Raw genomic sequence first — 18,812 nt, 5'->3', positions numbered from 1 at the left:
GCAGTGAAAGGGAAAAGCAAGAATAAAAAGGAAAAGCAGCAGTGAAAGGGAAAAGCAGCAGTGAAAGGGAAAAGCAGCAGTGAAAAGGAAAAGCAGCAGTGAAAGGGAAAAGCAGCATTGAAAGGGAAAATCAGCAGTGAAAGGGAAAAGCAAGACTAAAAGGGAAAAGCACGAGTGGAAGGGAAAAGCAAGACTAAAAGGGAAAAGAAAGACTAAAAGGGAAAAGCAGCAGTGAAAGGGAAAATCAGCAGTGAAAGGGAAAAACAAGACTAACAGGGAAAAGCAGCAGTGAAAGGGAATAGCAGAAGTGAAAGGGAAAAGCAGCAGTGAAAGGGAAAAGCAGGACTGAAATGGAAAACAAGACTAACAGAGAAAAGCAAGAGTGAAAAAGAAAAGCAAGACTAAAAGGGAAAATCAGCAGTGAAATTGAAAAGCAGCAGTGAAAGGGGAAAGCAGCAGTGAAGGGAAGAGCAGCAGTGAAAGGGAAAAGCAGCAGTGAAAGGGAAATGCAGCAGTGAAAGGGAAAAACAAGACTATCAGGGAAAAGCAGCAGTGAAAGGGAAAAGCAGAAGTGAAAGGGAAAAGAAGCAGTGAAAGCGAAAAACAGAGTGAATGGGAAAAGCAAGACTAAAAGGGAAAAGCAGCAGTGAACGGGAAAAGCAAGAATAAAATGAAAAGCAGCAGTGAAAGGGAAAAGCAGCAGTGAAAGGGAAAAGCAGCAGTGAAAGAGAAAAGCAGCAGTGAAAGGGAAAAGCAGCAGTGAAAGGGAAAAACAAGACTAACAGGGAAAAGCAGCAGTGAAAGGGAAAAGCAGAAATGAAAGGGAAGAGTAGCAGTGAAAGGGAAGAGCAGCACTGAAAGGGAAGAGCAGCAGTGAAAGGGAAGAGTAGCAGTGAAAGGGAAGAGTAGCAGTGAAAGGGAAGAGCAGCAGTGAAAGGGAAGAGCAGCAGTGAAAGGGAAGAGCAGCAGTGAAAGGGAAGAGCAGCAGTGAAAGGGAAGAGCAGCAGTGAAAGGGAAAAGCAGCAGTTAAAGGGAAAAGCAGCAGAGAAAGGGAAAAGCGACAGAGAAAGGGAAAAGCAGGATTAAAAGGGAAAAGCACTAGTGAAAGGGAAAAGCACGACTAAAAGGGAACAGCAGCAGTGAATGGGAAAAGCAGCAGTGAATGGGAAAAGCAGCAGAGAATGGGAAAAGCAGAAGAGAAAGGGAAAAGCAGCAGAGAAAGGGAAGTGCAGAAGTGAAAGGGAAGAGCAGCAGTGAATGAGAAAAGCAGCAGTGAATGGGAAAAGTAGCAGAGAATGGGAAAAGCAGCAGAGAAAGGGAAAAGCAGCAGAGAAAGGGAAGTGCAGAAGTGAAAGGGAAGAGCAGCAGTGAAAGGGAAAAGCAGAAGTGAAAGGGAAGAGCAGAAGTGAAAGGGAAATGCAGAAATGAAAGGGAAGAGTAGCAGTGAAAGGGAAGAGCAGTAGTGAATGGGAAGAGCAGCAGTGAAAGGGAAGAGCAGCAGTGAAAGGGAAGAGCAGCAGTGAAAGGAAAGAGTAGCAGTGAAAGGGAAGAGCAGCAGTGAAAGGGAAGAGTAGCAGTGAAAGGGAAGAGCAGCAGTGAACGGGAAAAGCAGGACTAAATGGGAAAAGCAAGACTGAAAATAAAAGCAAGACTAAAAGGGAAAATCAGCAGTGAAAGGGAAGAGCAGCAGTGAAAGGGAAGAGCAGCAGTGAGAGGGAAGAGCAGCAGTGAGAGGGAATATCAGCAGTGAAAGGTAAAAGCAGCAGTGAAAGGGAAGAGCAGCAGTGAATGGGAAAAGCAGCAGTGAATGGGAAAAGCAGCAGTGAATGGGAAAAGTAGCAAAGAAAGGGAAAAGCAGCAGAGAAAGGGAATTGCAGAAGTGAAACGGAAGAGCAGCAGTGAAAGGGAAAAGCAGCAGTGAAAGGGAAAAGCAGCAGTGATAGGGAATATCAGCAGTGAAAGGTAAAAGCAGCAGTGAAAGGGAAGAGCAGCAGTGTAAAGGCAAAAGCAGCAGTGAAAGAGAAAAGCAGCAGGGGAAGGGAAAAGCAGCAGGGGAAGGGAAAAGCAGCAGTGAAAGGGAAGAGCAGCAGTGAAAGGGAAGAGCAGCAGTGAAAGGGAAGAGTAGTAGTGAAAGGGAAGAGCAGCAGTGAATGGGAAAAGCAGCAGTGAAAGGGAAAAGCAGGACTAAAAGGGAAAAGTAAGACTAAAAGGGAAAAGCACGACTAAAAGGGAAAAGAAGTAGTGAAAGGGATAAGCAAAATAAAAGGGAAGAGCAGCAGATAAAGGGAAAAGCAGCAGAGAAAGTGAAGTGCAGCAGTGAAAGGGAAGTGCAGCAGTGAAAGGGAAGAGCAGCAGTGAAAGGGAAGAGCAAGACTAAAAGGGAACAACAGCAGTGAATGGGAAAAGCAGCAGTAAATGGGAAAAGCAGCAGAGAATGGGAAAAACAGCAGAGAAAGGGAAAAGCAGCAGTGAAAAGGGAAAAGCAGCAGTTAAAAGGAAAAGGAGCAGTGAAAGGGAAGAGCAGAAGTGAAAGGGAAGAGCAGCAGTGAAAGGGAAAAGCAGCAATGAAAGGGAAAACCAGCAGTGAAAACGAAAAGCAGAGTGAACGGGAAAAGCAAGACTAAAAGGGAAAAGCAGCAGTGAAAAAGAAAAGCAGCAGTGAAAGGGAAAAGCAGCAGTGAAAGGGAAAATCAGCAGTGAAAGGGAAAAGCAGCAGTGAAAGGGAAAAGCACGAGTGAAAGGGAAAATCAAGACTAAAAGGGAAAAGCAGCAGAGAAAGGGAAAAGCAGGACTAAAAGGGAAAAGAAAGACTAAAAGGGAAAAGCAAGATTAAAAGGGAAAAGCACTAGTGAAAGGGAAAAGCAAGAATAAAAGGAAAAGCAGCAGAGAAAGGGAAAAGCAATAGTGAAAGGGAAAAGCAAGACTAAAAGGGAACAGCAGCAGTGAATGGGAAAAGCAGCAGTGAATGGGAAAAGCAGCAGTGAATGGGAAAAGCAGCAGAGAAAGGGAACTGCAGCAGTTAAAGGGAAGTGCAGCAGTGAAAGGGAAGAGCAGCAGTGAAAGGGAAAAGCAGCAGTGAATGGGAAAAGCAGCAGTGAATGGGAAAAGTAGCAGAGAAAGGGAAAAGCAGCAGAGAAATGGAAAAGGAGCAGAGAAAGGGAAGTGCAGAAGTGAAAGGGAAGTGCAGCAGTGAAAGGGAAAAGCAGCAGTGAAAGGGAAAAGCAGCAGTGAATGGGAAAAACAAGACTAACAGGGAAAAGCAGCAGTGAAAGGGAAAAGCAGCAGTGAAAGGGAAGAGCAGCAGTGAAAGGGAAGAGCAGCAGTAAAAGGGAAGAGCAAGACTAAAAGGGAACAACAGCAGTGAATTGGAAAAGCAGCAGTAAATGGGAAAAGCAGCAGAGAATGGGAAAAACAGCAGAGAAAGGGAAAAGCAGCAGAGAAAGGGAAAAGCAGCAGAGAAAGGGAAGAGCAGAAGTGAAAGGGAAGAGCAGCAGTGAAAGGGAAAAGCAAGAATAAAAAGGAAAAGCAGCAGTGAAAGGGAAAAGCAGCAGTGAAAGGGAAAAGCAGCAGTGAAAAGGAAAAGCAGCAGTGAAAGGGAAAAGCAGCAGTGAAAGGGAAAATCAGCAGTGAAAGGGAAAAGCAAGACTAAAAGGGAAAAGCACGAGTGGAAGGGAAAAGCAAGACTAAAAGGGAAAAGAAAGACTAAAAGGGAAAAGCAGCAGTGAAAGGAATAAGCAGCAGTGAAAGGGAAAAGCAGCACTAAAAGGAAAAAGCAGCACTGAAAGGGAAATGCAGCATTTAAAGGGAAGAGCAGCAGTGAAAGGGAAGAGCAGCACTGAAAGGGAAGAGCAGGAATAAAAAGGAAAAGCACGAGTGAAAGTGAAAAGCAAGACGAAAAGGGAAAAGCAGGACTAAAAGGGAAAAGCAGCAGTGAATGGGAAAAGCAGCAGTGAAAGGGTAAAGCAGCAGTGAAATTGAAAAGCAAGAATAAAAGGGAAAAGCAAGACTGAAAGGGAAAAGCAGCAGTGAAAGGGAAAAGCAGCAGTGAGAGGGAATATCAGCAGTGAAAGGGAAAAGCAGCAGTGAAAGGGAAGAGCAGCAGTGTAAAGGCAAAAGCAGCAGTGAAAGAGAAAAGCAGCAGGGGAAGGGAAAAGCAGCAGGGGAAGGGAAAAGCAGCAGTGAAAGGGAAGAGCAGCAGTGAAAGGGAAGAGCAGCAGTGAAAGGGAAGAGTAGCAGTGAAAGGGAAGAGCAGCAGTGAATGGGAAAAGCAGCAGTGAAAGGGAAAAGCAGGACTAAAAGGGAAAAGTAAGACTAAAAGGGAAAAGCAAGACTAAAAGGGAAAAGAAGTAGTGAAAGGGATAAGCAAAATAAAAGAGAAGAGCAGCAGATAAAGGGAAAAGCAGCAGAGAAAGTGAAGTGCAGCAGTGAAAGGGAAGTGCAGCAGTGAAAGGGAAGAGCAGCAGTGAAAGGGAAGAGCAAGACTAAAAGGGAACAACAGCAGTGAATGGGAAAAGCAGCAGTAAATGGGAAAAGCAGCAGAGAATGGGAAAAACAGCAGAGAAAGGGAAAAGCAGCAGTGAAAAGGGAAAAGCAGCAGTTAAAAGGAAAAGGAGCAGTGAAAGGGAAGAGCAGAAGTGAAAGGGAAGAGCAGCAGTGAAAGGGAAAAGCAGCAATGAAAGGGAAAACCAGCAGTGAAAAGGAAAAGCAGAGTGAACGGGAAAAGCAAGACTAAAAGGGAAAAGCAGCAGTGAAAAAGAAAAGCAGCAGCGAAAGGGAAAAGCAGCAGTGAAAGGGAAAATCAGCAGTGAAAGGGAAAAGCAGCAGTGAAAGGGAAAAGCACGAGTGAAAGGGAAAATCAAGACTAAAAGGGAAAAGCAGCAGAGAAAGGGAAAAGCAGGACTAAAAGGGAAAAGAAAGACTAAAAGGGAAAAGCAAGATTAAAAGGGAAAAGCACTAGTGAAAGGGAAAAGCAAGAATAAAAGGAAAAGCAGCAGAGAAAGGGAAAAGCAATAGTGAAAGGGAAAAGCAAGACTAAAAGGGAACAGCAGCAGTGAATGGGAAAAGCAGCAGTGAATGGGAAAAGCAGCAGAGAATGGGAAAAGCAGCAGAGAAAGGGAACTGCAGCAGTTAAAGGGAAGTGCAGCAGTGAAAGGGAAGAGCAGCAGTGAAAGGGAAAAGCAGCAGTGAATGGGAAAAGCAGCAGTGAATGGGAAAAGTAGCAGAGAAAGGGAAAAGCAGCAGAGAAATGGAAAAGGAGCAGAGAAAGGGAAGTGCAGAAGTGAAAGGGAAGTGCAGCAGTGAAAGGGAAAAGCAGCAGTGAAAGGGAAAAGCAGCAGTGAATGGGAAAAACAAGACTAACAGGGAAAAGCAGCAGTGAAAGGGAAAAGCAGCAGTGAAAGGGAAGAGCAGCAGTGAAAGGGAAGAGCAGCAGTGAAAGGGAAGAGCAAGACTAAAAGGGAACAACAGCAGTGAATTGGAAAAGCAGCAGTAAATGGGAAAAGCAGCAGAGAATGGGAAAAACAGCAGAGAAAGGGAAAAGCAGCAGAGAAAGGGAAAAGCAGCAGAGAAAGGGAAGAGCAGCAGAGAAAGGGAAGAGCAGAAGTGAAAGGGAAGAGCAGCAGTGAAAGGGAAAAGCAAGAATAAAAAGGAAAAGCAGCAGTGAAAGGGAAAAGCAGCAGTGAAAGGGAAAAGCAGCAGTGAAAAGGAAAAGCAGCAGTGAAAGGGAAAAGCAGCATTGAAAGGGAAAATCAGCAGTGAAAGGGAAAAGCAAGACTAAAAGGGAAAAGCAAGACTAAAAGGGAAAAGAAAGACTAAAAGGGAAAAGCAGCAGTGAAAGGAAAAAGCAGCAGTGAAAGGGAAAAGCAGCACTAAAAGGAAAAAGCAGCACTGAAAGGGAAATGCAGCATTTAAAGGGAAGAGCAGCAGTGAAAGGGAAGAGCAGCACTGAAAGGGAAGAGCAGGAATAAAAAGGAAAAGCACGAGTGAAAGTGAAAAGCAAGACGAAAAGGGAAAAGCAGGACTAAAAGGGAAAAGCAGCAGTGAATGGGAAAAGCAGCAGTGAATTGGAAAAGCAGCAGAGAATGGGAAAAGCAGCAGAGAAAGGGAAGTGCATAAGAGAAAGGGAATTTCAGCAGTGAAAGGGAAAAGCAGCAGTGAAAGGGAAGAGCAGCAGTGAAAGGGAAAAGCAGCAGTGAAAGGGAAAAGCAGCAGGGGAAGGGAAAAGCAGCAGGGGAAGGGAAAAGCAGCAGTGAAAGGGTAAAGCAGCAGTGAAATTGAAAAGCAAGAATAAAAGGGAAAAGCAAGACTGAAAGGGAAAAGCAGCAGTGAAAGGGAAAAGCAGCAGTGAGAGGGAATATCAGCAGTGAAAGGTAAAAGCAGCAGTGAAAGGGAAGAGCAGCAGTGTAAAGGCAAAAGCAGCAGTGAAAGAGAAAAGCAGCAGGGGAAGGGAAAAGCAGCAGGGGAAGGGAAAAGCAGCAGTGAAAGGGAAGAGCAGCAGTGAAAGGGAAGAGCAGCAGTGAAAGGGAAGAGTAGCAGTGAAAGGGAAGAGCAGCAGTGAATGGGAAAAGCAGCAGTGAAAGGGAAAAGCAGGACTAAAAGGGAAAAGTAAGACTAAAAGGGAAAAGCAAGACTAAAAGGGAAAAGAAGTAGTGAAAGGGATAAGCAAAATAAAAGAGAAGAGCAGCAGATAAAGGGAAAAGCAGCAGAGAAAGTGAAGTGCAGCAGTGAAAGGGAAGTGCAGCAGTGAAAGGGAAGAGCAGCAGTGAAAGGGAAGAACAGCAGTGAAAGGGAAGAGCAAGACTAAAAGGGAACAACAGCAGTGAATGGGAAAAGCAGCAGTAAATGGGAAAAGCAGCAGAGAATGGGAAAAACAGCAGAGAAAGGGAAAAGCAGCAGTGAAAAGGGAAAAGCAGCAGTTAAAAGGAAAAGGAGCAGTGAAAGGGAAGAGCAGAAGTGAAAGGGAAGAGCAGCAGTGAAAGGGAAAAGCAGCAATGAAAGGGAAAACCAGCAGTGAAAAGGAAAAGCAGAGTGAACGGGAAAAGCAAGACTAAAAGGGAAAAGCAGCAGTGAAAGGGAAAAGCAGCAGTGAAAGGGAAAATCAGCAGTGAAAGGGAAAAGCAGCAGTGAAAAAGAAAAGCAGCAGTGAAAGGGAAAAGCACAAGTGAAAGGGAAAATCAAGACTAAAAGGGAAAAGCAGCAGAGAAAGGGAAAAGCAGGACTAAAAGGGAAAAGCAGCAGTGAAAGGGAAAAGTAGCAGTGAAAGGGAAAAGCAGCAGTGAAAGGGAAAAGGAAGATTAAAAGGGAAAAGCAAGACTGAAAGGGAAAAGCAAGACTGAAAGGGAAAAGCAGCAGTAAAAGGGAAAAGCAACAATAAAAAGGAAAAGCAGCAGTGAAAGGGAAATGCAGCAGTGAAAGGGTAAAGCAGAAGTGAAAGGGAAAAGCAAGAATAAAAAAGAAAAGCAGCAGTGAAAGAGAAAAGCAGCAGTGAAAGGGAAGAGCAGCAGTGAAAGGGAAGAGCAGCAGTGAAAGGGAAAAGCAAGATTAAAAGGGAAAAGCACTAGTGAAAGGGAAAAGCAAGAATAAAAGGAAAAGCAGCAGAGAAAGGGAAAAGCAATAGTGAAAGGGAAAAGCAAGACTAAAAGCGAACAGCAGCAGTGAATGGGAAAAGCAGCAGTGAATGGGAAAAGCAGCAGAGAATGGGAAAAGCAGCAGAGAAAGGGAAGTGCAGCAGTTAAAGGGAAGTGCAGCAGTGAAAGGGAAGAGCAGCAGTGAAAGGGAAAAGCAGCAGTGAATGGGAAAAGCAGCAGTGAATGGGAAAAGTAGCAGAGAAAGGGAAAAGCAGCAGAGAAATGGAAAAGGAGCAGAGAAAGGGAAGTGCAGAAGTGAAAGGGAAGTGCAGCAGTGAAAGGGAAAAGCAGCAGTGAAAGGGAAAAGCAGCAGTGAATGGGAAAAACAAGACTAACAGGGAAAAGCAGCAGTGAAAGGGAAGAGCAGCAGTGAAAGGGAAGAGCAAGACTAAAAGGGAACAACAGCAGTGAATTGGAAAAGCAGCAGTAAATGGGAAAAGCAACAGAGAATGGGAAAAACAGCAGAGAAAGGGAAAAGCAGCAGAGAAAGGGAAAAGCAGCAGAGAAAGGGAAGTGCAGAAGTGAAAGGGAAGAGCAGCAGTGAAAGGGAAAAGCAAGAATAAAAAGGAAAAGCAGCAGTGAAAGGGAAAAGCAGCAGAGAAAGGGAAAAGCAGCAGTGAAAGGGAAAAGCAGCATTGAAAGGGAAAATCAGCAGTGAAAGGGAAAAGCAAGACTAAAAGGGAAAAGCACGAGTGAAAGGGAAAAGCAAGACTAAAAGGGAAAAGCAGCAGTGAAAGGAAAAAGCAGCAGTGAAAGGGAAAAGCAGCACTAAAAGGAAAAAGCAGCACTGAAAGGGAAATGCAGCATTTAAAGGGAAGAGCAGCAGTGAAAGGGAAGAGCAGCAGTGAAAGGGAAGAGCAGGAATAAAAAGGAAAAGCACGAGTGAAAGTGAAAAGCAAGACGAAAAGGGAAAAGCAGGACTAAAAGGGAAAAGCAGCAGTGAATGGGAAAAGCAGCAGTGAATTGGAAAAGCAGCAGTGAATGGGAAAAGCAGCAGAGAAAGGGAAGTGCATAAGAGAAAGGGAATTTCAGCAGTGAAAGGGAAAAGCAGCAGTGAAAGGGAAGAGCAGCAGTGAAAGGGAAAAGCAGCAGTGAAAGGGAAAAGCAGCAAGGGAAGGGAAAAGCAGCAGGGGAAGGGAAAAGCAGCAGTGAAAGGGTAAAGCAGCAGTGAAAGTGAAAAGCAAGAATAAAAGGGAAAAGCAAGACTGAAAGGGAAAAGCAGCAGTGAAAGAGAAAAGCAGCAGTGAAAGGGAAAAACAAGACTAACAGAGAAAAGCTGAAGTGAAAGGGAAAAGCAGCAGTGAAAGGGAAGAGCAGCAGAGAAAGGGAAGAGCAGCAGTGAAAGGGAAAAGCAGCAGTGAAAGGGAAAAGCAGGACTAAAAGGGAAAAGCAGAAGTTAAAGGGAAAAGCAGCAGTGAATGGGAAAAGTAGCAGTGAAAGGGAAAAGCAAGACTAAAAGGGAAAAGCAGACGTTAAAGGGAAAAGCAGCAGTGAATGGGAAAAGTAGCAGTGAAAGGGAAAAGCAGCAGTGAAAGGGAAAAGCAGCAGTGTAAGGGAAAAGCAGCAGTGAATGGGAAAAGCAGCAGTGAAAGGGAAAAGCAAGACAAAAAGGGAAAAGCAGAAGTTAAAGGGAAAAGCAGCAGTGAATGGGAAAAGTAGCAGTGAAAGGGAAAAGCAGCAGTGAAAGGGAAAATCAGCAGTGAAAGGCAAAAGCAGCAGTGAAAGGTAAAAGAAGCAGTGAAAAGGGAAAAGCAAGACTAAAAGGAAAAACCAAGACTAAAAGGGAAAAGCAGCATTGAAAGGGTAAAGCAGCTGTGAAAGGAAAAAGCAGCAGTGAAAGGGAAATGCAGCACTAAAAGGAAAAAGCAGTAGTGAAAGGGAAATGCAGCAATGAAAGGGAAAAGCAGCAGTGAAAGGGAAAAGCAACAGTGAAAGGGAATAGCAGCAGTGAAAGGGAAGAGCAGCAGTGAAAGGGAAGAGCAGCAGTGAAAGGGAAGAGCAGCAGTGAAAGGGAAGAGCAACAGTGAAAGGGAAGACTAGCAGTGAAAGGGAAGAGCAGCAGTGAAAGGGAAGAGCAGCAGTGAATGGGAAAATCAGCAGTGAAAGGGAAAAGCAGGACTAAAAAGGAAAAGCAAGAGTGAAAGGGAAAAGCAAGACTAAAAGGGAAAATAGCAGAGAAAGGGAAAAGCAGGACTAAAAGGGAAAAGCAACAGTGAAAGGGAAAAGCCGCAGTGAATGGGAAAAGCAGCAGAGAAAGGAAAAAGCAGCAGAGAAAGGGAAGTTCAGCAGTAAAAGGGAAGAGCAGCAGTGAAAGAGAAAAGCAGCAGTGAAAGGGAAAATCAAGACTGAAAGGGAAAAGCAAGACTAAAAGGAAAAAGCAAGACTGAAAAAGAAAAGCAAGACTAAAAGGGAAAATCAGCAGTGAAAGGGAAAAGCAGCAGTGAAAGGAAAAAGCAAGACTAAAAGGGAAAAGAAGCAGTGAAAGGGAAAAGCAAGAATAAAAAGTAAAAGCAGCAGTGAAAGGGAAAATCAGCAGTGAAAGGGAAAAGCAGCATGAAAGGGAAAAGCAGCAGTGAAAGGGAAAAGCAAGACTAAAAGGGAAAAGCAGCAGTGAAAGGGAAAAGCAGCAGTGAAAGGGAAAATCAGCAGTGAAAGGGAAAATCAGCAGTGAAAGGGAAAAGCAGCAGTGAAAGGGAAAAGCAACAGTGAAAGGGAAAAGCAGCAGTGAAAGGGAAAAGCAGAGTGAACGGGAAAAGAAAGACTAAAAGGGAAAAACAGCAATGAAAGGGAAAAGCAGCAGTGAATGGGAAAATCAGCAGTGAAAGGGAAGAGCAGCAGTGAAAGGGAAGAGCTGGAGTGAAAGGGAAGAGCTGCAGTGAAAGGGAAGAGCAGCAGTGAATGGGAAAAGCAGCAGTGAAAGGGAAAAGCAGGACTAAAAGGGAAAAGAAAGACTAAAAGGGAAAAGCAAGACTAAATGGGAAAAGCACGAGTGAAAGGGAAAAGCAAGAATAAAAGGGAAAAGCAGCACTGAAAGGGAAAAGCAGGACTAAAAGGGAAAAGCAGCAGTGAAAGGGAAAAGCAGCAGAGAAAGGGAAAAGCAGCAGAGAAAGGGAAAAGCAGCAGGGGAAGTGAAAAGCAGCAGGGGAAGGGAAAAGCAGCAGGGGAAGGGAAAAGCAGCAGTGAAAGGGAAAAGCAGCAGTGAAAGGAAAAAGCAAGACTAAAAGGGAAAAGCAGCAGTGAAAGGGAAAATCAAGAATAAAAAGGAAAAGCAGCAGTGAAAGGGAAAAGAAGCAGTGAAAGGGAAAAGCAGCAGTGAATGGGAAAAGCAGCAGAGAAAGGGAAAATCAAGACTAAAAGGGAAAAGCAGCAGTGAAAGTGAAAAGCAGCAGTGAAAGGGAAGAGCAGCAGTGAAGGGGAAAATCAAGAATAAAAAGGAAAAGCAGCAGTGAAAGGGAAAAGCAGCAGTGAAAGGGAAAAGCAGCAGTGAAAGGGAAAAGTAGCATGAAAGGGAAAAGCAGCAGTGAAAGGGAAAAGCAGAGTGAACGGGAAAAGGAAGACTAAAAAGGGAAAAACAGAAGTGAAAGGGAAAAGCAGCAGTGAATGGGAAAATCAGCAGTGAAAGGGAAGAGCAGCAGTGAAAGGGAAGAGCTGCAGTGAAAGGGAAGAGCTGCAGTGAAAGGGAAGAGCAGCAGTGAAAGGGAAAAGCAAGACTAAAAGGGAAAAGCACGAGTGAAAGGGAAAAGCAAGAATAAAAGGGAAAAGCAGCAGAGAAAGGGAAAAGCAGGACTAAAAGGGAAAAGCGGCAGTGAAAGGGAAAAGCAGCAGAGAAAGGGAAAAGCTGCAGAGAAAGGGAAGTGCAGCAGTGAAAGGGAAGAGCAGCAGTGAAAGGGAAAAGCAGCAGTGAAAGGGAAAAGCAAGACTGAAAGGGAAAAGCAAGACTAAAAGGGAAAAGCAAGACTAAAAGGGAAAATCAGCAGTGAAAGGAAAAGCAGAAGAGAAAAGGGAAAAGCAGCAGTGAAAGGGAAAAGCAGCAGTGAAAGGGAAGAGCAGCAGTGAAAAGGAAAAGCAGCAGTGAAAGGGAAAATCAGCAGTGAAAGGGAAGAGCCACAGTTAAAGGGAAAAGCCGCAGTGAAAGGGAAAAGCAGTACTTAAAAAGAAAAGCAGCATTGAAAGGGAAAATCAGCAGTGAAAGTGAAAAGGAGTAGTGAAAGGGAAAAGCAGCAGTGAAAGGGAAAAGCAGCAATGAAAGGGAAAAGCAGCAGTGAAAGGGAAGAGCAGCAGTGAAAGGGAAAAGCAGCAGTGAAATGGAAGAGCAGCAGTGAAAGGGAAAAGCAGAACAGAAAGGGAAAAGCAAGACTGAAAGGGAGAAGCAGCAGTGAAAGGGAAAAGCAGCAGTGAAATGGAAGAGCAGCAGTGAAAGGGAAAAGCAGCAGTGAAATGGAAGAGCAGCAGTGAAAGGGAAAAGCAAGAATAAAAAGGAAAAGCAGCAGTGAAAGGGAAAAGCAGCAGTGAAAGGGAAAAGCAGCAGTGAAAGGGAAAAGTAGCATGAAAGGGAAAAGCAGCAGTGAAAGGGAAAAGCAGAGTGAACGGGAAAAGGAAGACTAAAAAGGGAAAAACAGAAGTGAAAGGGAAAAGCAGCAGTGAATGGGAAAATCAGCAGTGAAAGGGAAGAGCAGCAGTGAAAGGGAAGAGCTGCAGTGAAAGGGAAGAGCTGCAGTGAAAGGGAAGAGCTGCAGTGAAAGGGAAGAGCAGCAGTGAATGGGAAAAGCAGCAGTGAAAGGGAAAAGCAAGACTAAAAGGGAAAAGCACGAGTGAAAGGGAAAAGCAAGAATAAAAGGGAAAAGCAGCAGAGAAAGGGAAAAGCAGGACTAAAAGGGAAAAGCGGCAGTGAAAGGGAAAAGCAGCAGAGAAAGGGAAAAGCTGCAGAGAAAGGGAAGTGCAGCAGTGAAAGGGAAGAGCAGCAGTGAAAGGGAAAAGCAGCAGTGAAAGGGAAAAGCAAGACTGAAAGGGAAAAGCAAGACTAAAAGGGAAAAGCAAGACTAAAAGGGAAAATCAGCAGTGAAAGGAAAAGCAGAAGAGAAAAGGGAAAAGCAGCAGTGAAAGGGAAAAGCAGCAGTGAAAGGGAAGAGCAGCAGTGAAAAGGAAAAGCAGCAGTGAAAGGGAAAATCAGCAGTGAAAGGGAAGAGCCACAGTTAAAGGGAAAAGCCGCAGTGAAAGGGAAAAGCAGTACTTAAAAAGAAAAGCAGCATTGAAAGGGAAAATCAGCAGTGAAAGTGAAAAGGAGTAGTGAAAGGGAAAAGCAGCAGTGAAAGGGAAAAGCAGCAATGAAAGGGAAAAGCAGCAGTGAAAGGGAAGAGCAGCAGTGAAAGGGAAAAGCAGCAGTGAAATGGAAGAGCAGCAGTGAAAGGGAAAAGCAGCAGTGAAATGGAAGAGCAGCAGTGAAAGGGAAAAGCAAGAATAAAAAGGAAAAGCAGCAGTGAAAGGGAAAATCAGCAGTGAAAGGGAAAAGAAAGACTAAAAGGTAAAAGAAAGACTAAAAGGGAAAAGTAGCAGTTAAAGGAAAAAGCAGCAGTGAAAGGGAAAAGCAGCACTAAAAGGAAAAAGCAGCACTGAAAGGGAAATGCAGCATTTAAAGGGAAGAGCAGCAGTGAAAGGGAAGAGCAGCAGTGAAAGGGAAGAGCAGCAGTGAAAGGGAAGAGCAGCAGTGAAAGGGAAGAGCAGCAGTGAAATGGAAGAGCAGCAGTGAAAGGGAAAAGTAGGAATAAAAAGGAAAAGCACGAGTGAAAGGGAAAAGCAAGATGAAAAGGGAAAAGCAGCAGAGAAAGGGAAAAGCAGGACTAAAAGGGCAAAGCAGCAGTGAAAGGGAAAAGCAGCAGTGAATGGGAAAACCAGCAGTGAATGGGAAAACCAGCAGAGAAAGGGAAAAGCAGCAGAGAAAGGGAAAAGCAGCAGAGAAAGGGAAGTGCAGAAGTGAAAGGGAAGAGATGCAGTGAAAGGGAAAAGCAGCAGTGAAAGGGAAAAGCAAGACTAAAAGGGAAAAGCAAGACTGAAAAAGAAAAGCAAGACTAAAAGTGACTTGCGGAATCAAACTCTATAATCCAGAGATGGGTTATAAAGCAGGTATGTTTATTCCAGCGTTGCGCAGCGCCGGGTGCAAGGGGGATAGCTCCTCCAAACTTGCACACTGTAAAGAGAAAAGTGTGTTACAGATATAGGTTAAGCTAATACATAATCAATAGTCTCCTCCTCAGTTTGATTACATATTCATTACATTCCCTATGGCCCCGTTCCCCGCGACCCTCTTCTCTGGCTTTATTTTGACTAAGTGTCTGCAATTCCCCCTTTCCCTGCACTTTTAAATGTACAGTTACCCTTTGTCTTGGTTTCTGTGAAGTTCCCCTTTCCCTTTCTATAGCACAGTGTTACCTTACCACCATTTTGAGGCTTTGCTCACTCTTCAATTCCCCCCTTTTCTTTAATCTAGCAGGCTTTTACCTGCTAGATTCTTAATGGGTCTCAAAATAGGCTCCGCTCTCTACCTTTTGTCTCAGCTCATGTCTCTTCCATGATGGAACAGACACAAAAGACATCTTATAACAACACAAGTAAAACACACCAAGAGTAGCAAGGTGATGCAGGCTAAGAAAAGCTGTTTTAGTCATCCTAAATTTGGCAACTAGTAAGTTTATCCCATGATCCAGAGAAAACTATTCCCCAATCGGTGTTATCCCTGCCTACTCCATGTTGCAATGCATCTTTGGATAAACAGGATATCTCCTTTTGGATTGTCCATCAAGCATCTGCAGCAGCATCCTCAATTGTTTCTAAGGTTACAGAAATTTTCATACAGTGGTACCCCCCTTTTCTTGGGAGTTCTGTGAACTCAATTTGCCGTTGTTGTCCTGGAAGGCCCTCTCCCATGAGGCCCACTTGTGCCCTGTTCCTGGTACTGGGACTGTACTTTGTAGTGTTGGTTTGCTCAATATATTCTCTTCCCTTATAACCAATTTCCATAAAATACTAAAGGGCATAATAATGTGTCCATTTGGGCATGCACACATCTGTCAGCTTGCTCTCTTCCTTTCTAAATTATTAATTGGACTCCTGTACTCTTTAGAATATTTTACAGGTTTTGACTTGGCTTCAGAGATTTTAAGTTTACCGTCTGGAATTGAAGCCCTCTTCAACTGCCTGTTCTGCCACCTGATCTATCATCTTTTTTTCTGTTTCCTGTACAGTGTTACATTTCTGATGTCTTTTACAACATATAATAACCATTGGTAGATTTAAATGAGGCTGTTTTTCTTGTATGTGAGCAATCCTTGCTCTTTTCAGATGGTACTATGAGCGTGCGGCACATATTTAGCATCTGTCCATATGATTAAAGCTCTTGTCAAGGCAGTTATTTCAGCCTTCTGAGGGGAAGTCCCCACAGCTGGTGGTTGTGCTTCGATTACCTGGTCAGTAGCAGTTACTGCATGTCCTGCCTTATAGTCTCCATGTCTCATAAAATTGCAGTTGCTGGTAAACCAGGTGTCTTCTGCATCTTCTAAGGGTTCGTCCTTCAGGTTCGACTGACCGGCTGGAATATGCAGCTTCAGTTGATTCAAAGCAGTCATGTAATAGTGGTTCTCCGGGAGTTCCGCTAAGGAAAGATACTGGGTTGACAATATTAGTCACAATTATTTCTACATCACCCTGCTCTACCAGGATGGCCTGGTATTTCAGGAATCTTTGGGGTGAGAGCCAATGAACTAATGTCCCCCTTTTGCCTCCAATACAGTAAACACTGTATGAGATATTAAAACTGGTGTCCTTTGGCCCAGTGTAGATTTATAGGCTTCTTGAATATTGAGCACTAGTGCAGCCACTGCCCTCAGGCACCATCCCTTACTCACTTCAAGCTGTTTGAGGTTTACCATCAGTCCGTAGCTGTGTACCCATGGTCAGCATCCTCCTGTCATTCCTGGGAACGTATGGAGTTCCTTGACAGTTTGCAGCTCAGGGGCTTAGCAGATGGCTTCTTTCTTGGCAGTCCTTAAGGTCCAAAGTCCAGCTGTAATTTCTGAGTTATTTGTGCTTTCTGTAAACCAAGAAACTCAGCAAACTCTCAGTCTATTGTACACAGTCCTTTTGTTGCTGTGGCATCCACATGCTCCAGTAAAGTTCCACCCTAGGATGGAGGATCCCAGGTCTCAGGCTCACAAGTTGACCGGTTCTCAAAAATCATTAAGCTGTTCTCACAACCCTGGGTAACACTGTCCAGGTTAACTGAGTCTCTTCTCCCTTTATTAGGGCTTTCCTATTCAAAGGCAAATAACCTTAGGCTTCCTTTAGCCAAACCAGGCAGAAGAGACATCCCTCAAATCCAGAAGGTAAACTCCACCTAGTCATTCCTTAACTTGGTTGATAAAGTGCATGGATTTTCCATCACTGAGTGTATCCATTCAACAATTCTATTACTTGTCCTCATGTCTTCTACCAAACTACCGAAAATTTAGCAAATTGGCAAAACTGGAGTTTTGTACTTGGATTCCCATTCAATTAGTAATTCAAACTCAAAAAAAATTATCTATTATTTCTTTTATCCTTCTACAGTCACATATCCTCAAAGGGCATCACTTTACCCTGAGTGGGTGAGCTCTTGCTTTTAACTTAATTTTTGGCCCTGATGCCCACACCCCTAAGTGTGTCTTATTTGAGATTGCTGTGGCTCCTGGGGGTATAACATTGTTTTTCCCAGTTTGTGTTAATAGTCAGACTTACAATTCTTAATCAGCCAATATTGTTTGACCCTTAGCTCCAGTTTTATTAAATTTCTTGCCAGGGTAACCTGACAGGTACAAGAATTCCTGTATTCCTACTTGTTTTCTTAGCTTATATTTAATTAATTCCAAAAGTAAGCCTTTTCTTGTTGGGCAGTAGCACCTACTAATGTTACAAAACCATCTATGGGTAGTAAGAAGCTCCCATATCCATCAGAAAATGAACTACTTTATCCTGCTTCTTTAGCTGCAGTTTCATCGGTGTATCTGCTAGGGTAAACTTCCCAAGTTCTCATTGTTCAGTTCTGCAATCAGAGACAATTCCTTCTCACTCAGCTTGGTCGGATTTCTCTACCAGTGTCCCACTGCAGTTTGTACACTGCTTTCATTCCAGCGGAGCAGAGCCCTCCCTGGGCTCTTCAAGCCTCCCTCCCCTTTCCTCGTGGGGGATCTCTGGGTCCTATGGCCCTACTCTAGCACCACAACAGTAACAGCTGTTATTATTCTCAATTTCCTGAACATCTCTGATTCTCAATCAGGTGTTTGTTTTGTTTTCTGTTGTTGTTGTTGTTTGTTTGTTTTCTTCTTATTGTACTCCTCTCTTCAGACCTGACATCCCTGTTTTTATCTTTGCCTTCCTCAACCTGTGTCCTTCCCAAACTTTTTCGCTTTCCAAACTCTAATCATTACATTTCACCTCCTCTCCAGAGCCATCCAGTGCTGCCCAGATTTCAGATTTCCCACATCTCTGCACATGAAGGCTATTCTCACTTCCAGTGCCCTGTCCTCTCCACCTTCCCCTTTGCTGTTTACAGCAGCAGTCTCTGACCCTGGCTCCCTCTCCCACTCTGAGAGTTCTGATTGCAGGGGAACGGTGCGGGGGGGTTGTTCTCATGCCAGTACAGATAAACTCACTTTCTCTTTAACCCTTTTTCCTCTGTACACTATTCCACTATTTGTACCCTCATTTACACTTCCACGTACCCTCAACGATACTTCCGTATGACATTAACAACTACACTTTCTTATACCAGCAAAACAGTTTGTCCCATTCCCTTCAAAACCCACAAATCAAACAACACAGTTCTTCAGTTTCCATAAACACTCTTACTACCTTATAACTTTCCCTTAGCAATCCATATCGTTCAGTTATACACCTCTCGCCACAGAGCCATCACTGACTGACCCACCTCCCTTACACCTCTTCGCAGGCAGAACACAGTATCACATAAATGGCTTGATACTCATTCCACACAGACATCCCTCTATATGTTCATTGTCCCTGTCCTCTAGCTTATACATCAACCACCACTGATTACAATATTTAATCAGAATTTTTTTCAGCTCAGGGTTCCTCCTGGTTCCCCAGCGATATCTCGCCAATGTGCCAGTATACACGTCAGGGGTGAGCGCGCAGGGACCTCTTTGCTCTGTGATTTTCCCATCGTAACTTAATATAAACCACCGTATTCTTTTATAAGTAAAACCACTTCTGACACAACAGCATTGTTATGACTTATGACCACATACTTTACAACAACCAGTAATTAATAATACAAAATAAACATGTATTAAAACAAAGACAAACAAGTATTGGAGACAACTTTCGCTTCGTCCGTCCCCGGCCGTTTCCCTCGCGGGAGGACGGAACCGTGGGTCGGGACTCCACACTCGCCCCGCAGCTGTGCTGCGTCTCACTCACACCACACTCACACGACAATTCAAACACAATTACAATATATCATTTGTTAAGCTTAACCAAAGATGTTAAGAACACCGGTGCTAGTTGTTTACTTAGGTCACCTATATAGACAGCGCTGTATGATACCAATTATCCCAGGATTACCCAAATCACCCTGTACCAGAGAGCAGACAAGCTCTGCCCAATTAGCAATCACCTGAATGTGAGCAATAGCCCTTTTACCATGCGTACGACTTACTGGCCCCTTTGTAGGCACTCCCTAGGGAGTCCAAACCCAGCCGGCAACCTAACCTAACCCGTGAGCTCACATCCCTGGGGGGGAGCACGCCGACTCCACTGTGCCCTGCGTAGGACGTCTCCTCACGACTTACGGGTCCCCCATTTCACATACCTGGTCCGCCGATAGATGGTTCTTGTCGGCTCCTGCAGTGATCAGATGAGGGAGGGAGTCCTTCCGAGAAATCTCGGGGCGCGCCAAAGGCGTCCCCCTTCTCAGCTGGTCCTGCAGCCGAACAGAGAGTGTCCCATCTGGGGTGCCAAATTGACTTGCGGAATCAAACTCTATAATCCAGAGATGGGTTATAAAGCAGGTATGTTTATTCCAGCGTTGCGCAGTGCCGGGTGCAAGGGGGATAGCTCCTCCAAACTTGCACACCGTAAAGAGAAAAGTGTGTTACAGATATAGGTTAAGCTAATACATAATCAATAGTCTCCTCCTCA

At 44.3% G+C, this 18,812-nt stretch overlaps 2 long non-coding RNA genes across 4 annotated transcripts in view; one reads left to right on the top strand and one right to left on the bottom strand.

The window, feature by feature from the left end:
* LOC146755020 (uncharacterized) overlaps positions 1-18,812 on the bottom strand; it is a 63,056-nt gene that overhangs the window by 26,728 nt on the left and 17,516 nt on the right. The gene's annotated exons all lie outside the window — the stretch shown is intronic.
* On the top strand, positions 13,701-18,005 carry LOC146755021 (uncharacterized). Its single transcript, XR_014938453.1, has 2 exons — positions 13,701-13,745; positions 17,740-18,005. It is a non-coding gene; the product is annotated as an uncharacterized LOC146755021 (long non-coding RNA).

Source organism: Coturnix japonica, chromosome 36 (assembly GCF_054131305.1).
Source record: "Coturnix japonica strain WE chromosome 36, WE-NBRP24, whole genome shotgun sequence".
NCBI lineage: Eukaryota > Metazoa > Chordata > Aves > Galliformes > Phasianidae > Coturnix > Coturnix japonica.
The sequence above is the reverse complement of the archived record's forward strand: the minus strand, read 5'-3'. Positions and strand labels throughout refer to the sequence as shown.